Consider the following 9,903-nt stretch of genomic DNA (forward strand, 5'->3'; position numbering starts at 1 on the left):
CTTTTTCAAATCCAGTGATCCAGAAGATGACTAAATTTGAACGTCGGTGTGAGAATTCAGAGTTAAGATGGAGTTTGAAAATTCCTGTTGGATATAGACCTCTTCCTTGATTTCTAAAGGAGGAAAATAAAAGGGTAAGTTGTGTATATTATTTCTAAAAACCTCAATTCTTCCTCTCATGTGGGGATTATAATAATTTTCTATTATTATTACTTTTTTTTCTTTTACTCACCACTGTAGCTCTAGCTACAGCAACCTGGATCCATCCTGAGAATATCACATCATTGGCAGAAGACACGGGAAAATCAAGTCATGAAATACAGAGAAGCACCCATTGTAATTCTGGAGGGCAACAAAAAGAAAGGTCCCCGCCATTTTACTCATCTCTAAATGGAGCCCTACTAACTAGCACTAGAAATTCCTTAAACTTTGGGGAAACTTATTCTCCTATAAATAAAAGCCAAAGAGTGAAAATCTTGCACAGGGCATTTTCATGAAGGACAAACCTAGAAACTGTACACTATCAGGAACCATACTTCCTCACAGGTAGAGGTGTACTGTGTTGGAGTTACTTGAAGCAGTCAAAGAAATAAATAAAATCACTTATTTTTTTTTGCCTGGTGCTGCAATTTCACTGTCCTTGATACTTCATTTATTCAGAATCGATGCTTCAGATTCCAAATTGAGAATGGAAACAGCTCTGAGAATGCTACCACTATAAGTTTTCAGTTGTTATCATAATTAGGTGGAGTTAGCCGACTAGATCACTTCCAAAGAAAGGCAGCCTGAGAGGAGTCCATTTTAGAATGGGACATACAAAAGTACCTAGCATTGTGACTGGCCCAAGGAGTTGCTCCAAAATGTTACTTAACAATTAAAATAAATGCACAAATGAGTGAATGAGTAAGTGAATGGAGAAAACTCAGAAAGAGAATAGTCTAGAGCTTTACTACTAGTAGAGAACAGATCTGATTAGGAACCAGTAACGGATTTAGACATCCTGAGCTTTCATGAAACCAGTTGTGGGAAGGGCACAGGAGAAAAATTCTGCCAACAGGAGAGGTTTGCCCCAATGCAGTGTCTCGTGCCCTCAACTTCCACATACCTATGAGTATCTAATTATAGGGAATACCTATAATTAAAGGTACAATTAGTTTCTGGACCCTATATGTTTGGAGGGCTTGGAGAGGGTTATTTTTGAGTCATGAGTTGCCCAAAGTCTATCATTTTCCTGATCTCCTCCCCCCTCTTATAGACAGTTCTCAGGTATTAGCCTCCCCAAGCTTCCAGGTTTCTGGTATAATGTGGGCTTTCACCATTAGAAACAAGGAGTATAGTAAGACATAGGGAAACTCCTGTCTTAATTGTCCCATATGTGAAATGAAAGCTAAAAATAATTAGCTTGGAATGTTGTGAGGACTTAACTTACTAACTGAAGAGTGGTGCTGAAGACAATTGAGGTGCTGAAGAATCATTAGATTCTCTTTTCTTCACCTCTAACCCAAGTGTTTAATTTTCCCAAAAGGAGGACAAGAAGTAATTTTGAGGAACAGACCAACAGTCTAGGTAACAGAAATGAATACCATGTCAGAGAGACTTGAGGGGGGCACTACCTCAGCCCAGGGGAACAAAGGTAAGATGATAGAACTGCAGGAGAAAGGAGGGGCCTGATGAGGGAAGGGTAAGAAGTGGCGGGAACTGAGGGGAAACGGGGAGCACAAGAACAGGAAAACAACATCAGAAAACAGAAGGAAAACATTACCAAGTTTCTCTGTTCCTGGTGCAGAATACATCCTGGTTTTCTAACTGGTGGGCATGCCTCTGAGTGCAGGAGAAATTCACAAGATAGAAAATGCACCACAACTGTCCCATCGTGTAAACTGACATTGATTTTTCTATTAGACATTCTGCACATAAAGACAAATGTATAAGCTCAGTCCTTAAAAGCCCCTGCAAATACAGACTTCAGAAAACTCTTCTGAACTTTGGTAGCATTTTGGTCTTATCCTTTATGACTCCATAAAATGACAAAGAAAAGGAAAACTGAGAACTTCAAATTCCTAACAAGGAATAAAGCAACCTCTTTCATACTTCCCCTAGCATAACTGCACAATCATTTCTTTACATATCTCTATTACCGTTGATACACTGCTACGAGCAGCATCCTAACAAAGGAGGCTCAGGTCTACCAGAAGGCCCTGTGTGTTAAGGTGGCCAATGGGATGGCAAGGTGTAACCTGAAAGCCCAGGCGGCATCTAGGTCCTTCCTGATTGCTGGAAAGCTCAGCCTGAAGTACACTTTGGACTTATTAGCTAAAAACAGTTACTGGATGATCCCTCTGGGAATTACCATTGAAGCTAAGTGACTCATAGCTTACCTTTAGATAGTTTTGCTAATGTTGTCAAGTGTTTTATCATGATACACATTAAAGACATAATCATTATACATGACATTATCACTACTATATGATCAATGGTCATTTAAATTTACCTACATGTTTGACCTTTTTTTTTTGCTCAATTTTTTCTATACCTAGAATTGAAAGTTCAATACCTGAAAATAGATTTCAATGGATAATTTTAACACAAATTAGACAAAGCTGAAGAGGTGACTCAGAAGATAAGCCAGAAGAAAATAAGAACTTCCATCTGTGGGCATTTTCCTTCTCCTTGAAGAACTCCTTTTAATTTTCCCTTTAGTGCAAGTCTCCTAGGTGTTGTATTTATTTCACCTTCATTCTTAAAGGATGTTTTACTGGGCACAGAATCCTAATGGGGGAGGGCTGGTTTTTTTTTTAATCCAGTACTTTTAGGATACTACCTCATTGTCTTCTGTCTTCTTGTTAGTCTAATGTTTCTCTTGAGAAGTCAGTTGTTGGTCTAATTGTACTTCTTTGGAGTTAATTTGTCTTTCCTTTCCCTCTTGCCACTCTTAATATTTTGTTTTGATTTTCAGTAATTTTATTATGATGGGACAAAGTGTGACTTTCTTTTAATTTATCATACTTGGGGTATATTTATAGAATTCCTAGCATTTATAGTTGATATAATTTTTCAGTTTGGAGTATTTTCGTTCGTTGTCTTACATATTGCCCTATTTTCTTAGGTATCGCCTAATTCTCCCTCTTCTTTAGAACTCCATGTAAATGTATGTTATCCTTCTGTATCTATGCATTATGTATCTCATACTCTTTTCTTTATTCTTTCTGTGCCTTACTGTATATATTTTCTTCTTGCCTATCCTATAAGTTATTAGTATACTCCTCAACACTAAGTTCCTTTAAACTTATCCATTAAGATCTTATTCAGCCATTGAGTTTTTCTTTCTCAAGATTTTCACTAAGATTATTTATAGTTTCCAGAAATATTATGCCAAAATTCTCAACCTTTTCTTTAATCTCTATAAATATTTATTTTAAAGTTAAGCATCTGGATCTGCTTCCACTGTCTCTAGTTTGTCTCCCCATATTCTTGTTAAATTTTTTCTATTGAGAATAGGGTATTATTATGAAAAATTATGGAGATAACTTAAGGCTCTGAATTATATTCTCTTCCTCCAGAGAAAATTTTTACTTGCTTCTGTCAGACAACCATGGGCATCAGCAATACTGGATGACCCTCATGTAATTTGGGGACTGAAATGAAGCTGGGCTCCAACCCACACAAAGCTTCTCTGCTTCCAATCCACCTTTACTTCAGGGTATCGCCCTTTAAGGTTCCAACCCACCCTTGTGGTCCCTGAATTCCATTTTCCCCACTAACTTTAGGAAACTGTCAAAATAACTTTTCACATTTTCAACCACCTCTTCAAGATGCCCTTACAGGAAAAAGAGACCCCTAAGTGCAAAGCTTGCTTCTCTGGGTTTTCTTCTTCTTTGGGATGACAGCTCCATAATTACTCACTGCCTCCTTAGCTTTCAAATATCTTTAGAGCAGATCTTAAAAACATGCTGTTCAGCTTTTTAAAAATTTTTTAAATGTGTGTTGGTCCAAGTGATCTAGTGAGTAGTTACCCGAAGTGGAAGTCCCTGATCATTTTAGTCCATTCCTATTCTATTATTATTATTTGCTATTGCTAATTTACATATTTTATAATACTTTACTCTTCTGTCGGCTTTTTCTCTAGTCTCAATTTTTATCATTCTTTCTTTGCTCCCCTACCTTTTTAAAAGCAATGGAGGTTCTTATTACATATTTCTATCAAAAGAAGTATATGCAAAGAATTTGAAGCTTCTTAGTTTATTTTTTTCCCAAGATGGGTTTCTTCCTCTATCTTAGCATTGCATATCAGTTAGGATGCATTTGGATGAAAATAAGAGAAAACTTAAATAGCCATAGTCTAATCCATAAGATGTTTATTTTTACTTGAGAAATCTGGGAATGGGGGGGCGGTAATGAGATTTGGGGTTTTATTCAGCATTTCCATGATAAGTAAAGTTATTGCTTCAATGTGACTATGATATTTTTCCCTTTCTCTCATAGTCTCACTACAGGTTCTGTAGCTCCTAGCATCACATTCTTTTTTTTTTTTTTTTAACGGTATAAGTTTTTTTTTTTAACATCTTTATTGGAGTACAATTCCTTTACAATAGTGTGTTAGTTTCTGCTTTATAACAAAGTGAATCAGCTATACATATACATATATCCCCATATCCCCTCCCTCTTGCGTCTCCCTCCCACCCTCCCTATCCCACCCTTCTAGGTGGTCACAAAGCACCGAGCTGATCTCCCTGTGCTATGTGGCTGCTTCCCACTAACTATCTGTTTTATGTTGGGTAGTGCACATATGTCCATGCCACTCTCTCACTTCATCCCAGCTTACCCTTCTCCCTCCCCGTGTCCTCAAGTCAGAGAGGAGTGCAAAGATTATTCCTCTAGAGGGTGCCCCTCAGACTCATTGGCTAATACTGTGTCACATGAATACCCTTAGCTGCAAGGAAGACTGGGAAGCTGATTATCTGGGAAAGGAGAGTGGAATTTCATGAATGGTTTAGACAATAACAAAGTACCCCCTACTATTGGGTATCTAAATAAAATGAGAGATGATAGTAAGTAAAAAAGCAAAATAATAAAATAGGCAAGCCATGGTGTCCCCTCCCAAATGGCATGTTTCTTTCCTTCCTAATTCTGAACATCTTTACTGTAGTATGCTAGAATTCTCACTGATACCCTTACCTTTCTATTTGTCTTTCCTTTTTTGTTATAGATTAAGAGCTTGGATACTTCATTGAATGCATTTTTTGGTATCCAATATGTAAGAACATGTTTACCTATCTTCCTATCTGTGACTACATACTTCTGTATAGAACTATTTTTACTCCCTCCTTCAATTTGATAGATGCTATGGTCTGAATGGTGTCCCACAAAATTCACATGGTGCAGTCCTTAGCCCCAATGTGATGATATTTGGAGATGTGGCCTTCAGGAGATAATTAGGTTTAGATGAGGTCATTAGGGTGGGACCCTCATCATGGGATTAGTGTCCTTACAAGAAAAGACACAGGAGAGCTTGCTCTCTCTCAATCTCCACCACTCAGACTATGGCATTTTGCTATGAAAAATATGTACTGAGTTAATACAGCAGAGGAGATGTCCTTCTCAATCCAAGACAAATGCCTCCACCTATGCTTTAGATATTTTTCCATTCTGCTTCCTCTGGGACCAAGCTCCCTCAAACTTGCTATTTTTCTAGTTGGTATTCAACTTTTCCTCTCCATTTGTCTTTTACATTTAGCAGTTAGCACATTCAAACGATCTTCTCTATTTGTGTGTGTTTTCATAGCACATATTATTTTCTAAAACTACTTTCCTAGTCCCACATACCCTTACAGCATCTGACTTAATTCTTGCATTTTCTCACACCCAAATGTACTGAAGTAATAACGATATTACCTGGCAACCATTTCTGCACCAACCACTCTTCTAAAGCTTCTCTATGGTTTATTTATGATCTCCGACACAAGAATGAATTTGTTCTAAAACACCGAGATGCATAAAACACCATTTTCAATATTTTTAATGTTTTTTGTTTTCATTTATTTTAAAAAGTGTTTTTATCAGGTAACATTTCAAATATACATAATGACTAGAGAAACATAAATAACATCCAGTACACACCACGCATACTTAACAAATCTTAACTTTTACCATATTTACTTCAGATTATTTTTCAAAAATAGGACACTATAGATCTGAAGTCTTCTTTGTATACCATTTCCCAATCCCTTCCTCCCTACCCATAGATAACCACCATCCTAAAGTCAGAAAGTAGCCTCCTGTGGTAGACAGGACGGCCCCCCAAGGATGTTCATTCTCTAATCTCTGGAACCTGTAAATGTGTTACCTTACATGGCAAAAGGGACTTTGTACAGACTTTAAAATAAGGAGATTATCTTGGATTATCCAGGTGAGCCCAATCTAATAATACGAGCCCTTAAAAGCAGAGAACTTTCTCTCACTGGCATGAGAAAGCTGAGGTAGAAATGGAAGTCAAAGAGGAGTGGAAGCATGAGAAGACCTGGCTCATCACCTCTTGGGGAGGGATACATAGAAAGCATGAGAAGTAATGCAACCAGCCTCTAGAAGAAGAGCCAAGCCCCCAGCTGAGAGCCAGCAAAGAAACAGGGACCTTATTAGTCCTACAATGTCAAGAAACTGAATTCAGCCATCAATCTGAGCCTGGAAGTGGATTCATCACCGGAATCTCCAGGGCTCCAGAATGTAGCCCTGCTGACACCTTGATTTCCACCTGCTGAGACTCTAAGCAGAGGACCCAGTTGAGCATGCTGTACTTGGACTTCTGAGCTACAGAACCTTGAGATAATAAATAGGCATTGCTTTAACTTGCTAAATTTTTGGTAATTTTTCACAACAGCAATAGGAAACTAATACACTTCTTCATGCATGCTTTTATATTTTTTTATTACACGTGTCCGTTTTTTAAACTCTACATAAATGTCTCCCACTACATGAAACATTTTGAAATTAGTTTTTATTTTGTCAGCATGTTTTAGAAATTCATCCAGGTTGATATGTAGAGATAGTTCATTCATTTAATTGCTAGATAGTGTTCTAATGTATAGGTATACCACATTCTATTTATTTTTCAGAAGATTAGAGCACATGTGATGAATCTGGATATGTTTGGGTTTATCTGTAGATTCTATAGTATTTTCTATGTAGAAAAGCACATCATCTTCAAATAACTAACCTTTTTTTTTCTTTCCAATTCTTAAATTTTAATTTCTTTCATTTTCTTATATTGGGAATTTCAATACAATATTAAATTTTATAAGTGATAGTGGCCATCCTTGTCTTATCTTAATTGAAGACAAATTTCTAAAATGTATTGTTTAAGCAAAAGTTTACTGTAGGCTTTGTAATTACTGTATCACATTAAGAAAGATCCCTACTATTCCCCGTTTGCAAAGACCTTTATAATGAACAAGTGCTGAATTTTATCGAGTGCCTTTCGGCACTATTGAGATAACATATGATGCTAGAATAAGTTAAGAGAAAAATACTGCCTTTTTAATCATTTAAATTACTGCTTTTTAACATTGATTCCAAATATCATATTTTTAAAATAGTGTTTGAGTAACCATTGTAACAGAGATTTACTTTTTTATATATATAAATGAAATACACAAAACTCAAGGTTATAAATCTGGGGCGGCATAACAGTAAATATGCCATTTGGTTCAGACCTAATGGCTAGGACACCACTGCCTCCTTGTGGTAAAATTCCAAAATGACAAGTTCTGATTATTGGAAGTTTATTTTTCAAGTCACAGGTTTGACAATAAATGTCACAGAAGCCATGGCCTGGGATAAAAAGAGAGTTGTTACAGATCTCAGAGAGACATGAGAAGAATAGAAATTTGGGACAGGCACACAAACAGAGAAATAACCAGATTTTTCTTTCAGGACTCCCAGGTATAGGGGCAGAGGTTGAAGAAAAGACTTGAGTAACATGAAAATGTGGAGTTGGGAGGGGATCAAGATGGTGGCATATAAGGACTGGGCTCACCTCCCCTCATGAACAAACCAAAACTACAACTCCATATAGAGCAACTCTCACTAAAATAAACTTGGGAACTAGCAAAACAGCTCTTCTAAAACAAGGGCTGTAAAGAAATTTCCACATGGAGTCTAGTAAGAAGAAAAGAGAAGTGATCTGGTCAGGAACCACAACCACCATGGAGGACAAAAAGAGAAGGGGGATATCACAGGCTAGGAGATCCTCCCTGGGAAGAGAGGGGTTTGAGCCACATATCAGACACCCCAGCCCTGGGGTCTGACCAGGAAGACAAGCCCCCTTAGCTGGTTTGAAAACCAATGGGGTTTACCAGAGGGCTGTAAGAAACCAAGACTCTGCTCTTAAAGAGTGCACACACTCTTTAAGAGTGTTTATTTCTGGTCACAGCATGGAGGCAGCAAATTGAAAACTGCCTGGGGCTCTGGCCAGCTTGCCAAGACCACCCAGCATGCACCCCAGCCCACACTGGGCTACTACTCCAGCCACTCTTGCTCCGGCACTACTCCCCACTCAAGGGGAGCCCGCTATTGCCAACAAGGCTGTGCACACTGGGAGGGAACAGAGCCAGCCCAGACCATGGCCCTGCATCTGACCAGGACAGAGGCAACCATCACCAGCTCGTGCATCCTTGCACACAACATGGAAGGAGTGAAGCTAGCTCCATGTTGGAGACCACCATCACAGGAACACATGTCCCTGTGCATACTTGGGAGAGGGCAGGCCCAGCTCAGTGTTGTGGCATCACCCCCTCCAGCTCCTATCCAGCCTCTAACTAATGTGTGCACACTGGGGCAAGGGGGTAGGTAGTGAAACCAGCACAGAAACCAGCCCCAAGCTCTCAGGCACTGGCCATGCCCCAAACATATTTAGAGACTGCCATTACACCCAGGAAAAACCCAACTACCTCAGAGTGTCTGCTCCAGCCCCTTGGGCCCTGCCTTTACCCCTGATAGGGCGGTGACAGTCACTGAGCACAGGAGAAGCCCTATCTTGCACCTGGCTCTGGTCCCTCCAACTCAAGCCCTACCTCCCACTAAGCAGGTGGCTCTCAGCCACCCACGGGAAGATATGAAATGTGCTGATTTCAGATCCAGCACTCCCACCAAAGCTACCGGGCACATGCAGACTGTATAAGGACGGTCTAACACAAGGACACACCCTCAAGACCAGGATAAGTAACCGTTTCACCTAACTTCATAGAGACAGAGAAAGTTAGACAAAATGAGAAAAAAGAGGAATATGTTTCAAATGAACAAGAAAAAACTCCAGAAAAAAACCTAATGAAACAGATAATTTACCTGATAAACAGTTCAGAGCAATAGTAAAAAGAATGCTAACTGAACTGGGTAAAAGAACAGGTGAACACAGTGAGAATTTTAATAAAGAACTGGAAAACATTAAAAAAAGACCCAGTTAGAGCTGAAGAACTCAATACCTGAAATAAAAAATACACTAGCGGGAATTAGCAGATTAGGTGATACAGAAGAACACATAGCAATCTGAAAGACGGAATAATGAAAATCACTGGATCAGAAGAGCAAAAAGAAAAATTTTTAAAAATAAGAATAGTTGAAGGGATCTCTGGGACAACATCAAGTATACTAATATTCAAGTTATAGGGGTCCCAAAGGAGAAGAGATAAAAAGGTAGAAAATGTATTTGATGAAATTATGACTGAACACTTACTGAACCTGAAGAAGGAAACAAATATCCAGGTACGGGAATTACAGAGGGTCTCAAACAAGATGAACCCAAACAGACCCACACCAAGACATATCATAATTAAAATGGCAAAAGTTAAAAGATAAAGAGAGAATTCTAAAGGCAGGAGGAGAAAAAGAAAGAATCACGTACAAGGGAACCCT

This window comes from Grampus griseus (assembly GCF_964374135.1).
Source record: "Grampus griseus genome assembly, chromosome: 11".
Lineage (NCBI taxonomy): Eukaryota > Metazoa > Chordata > Mammalia > Artiodactyla > Delphinidae > Grampus > Grampus griseus.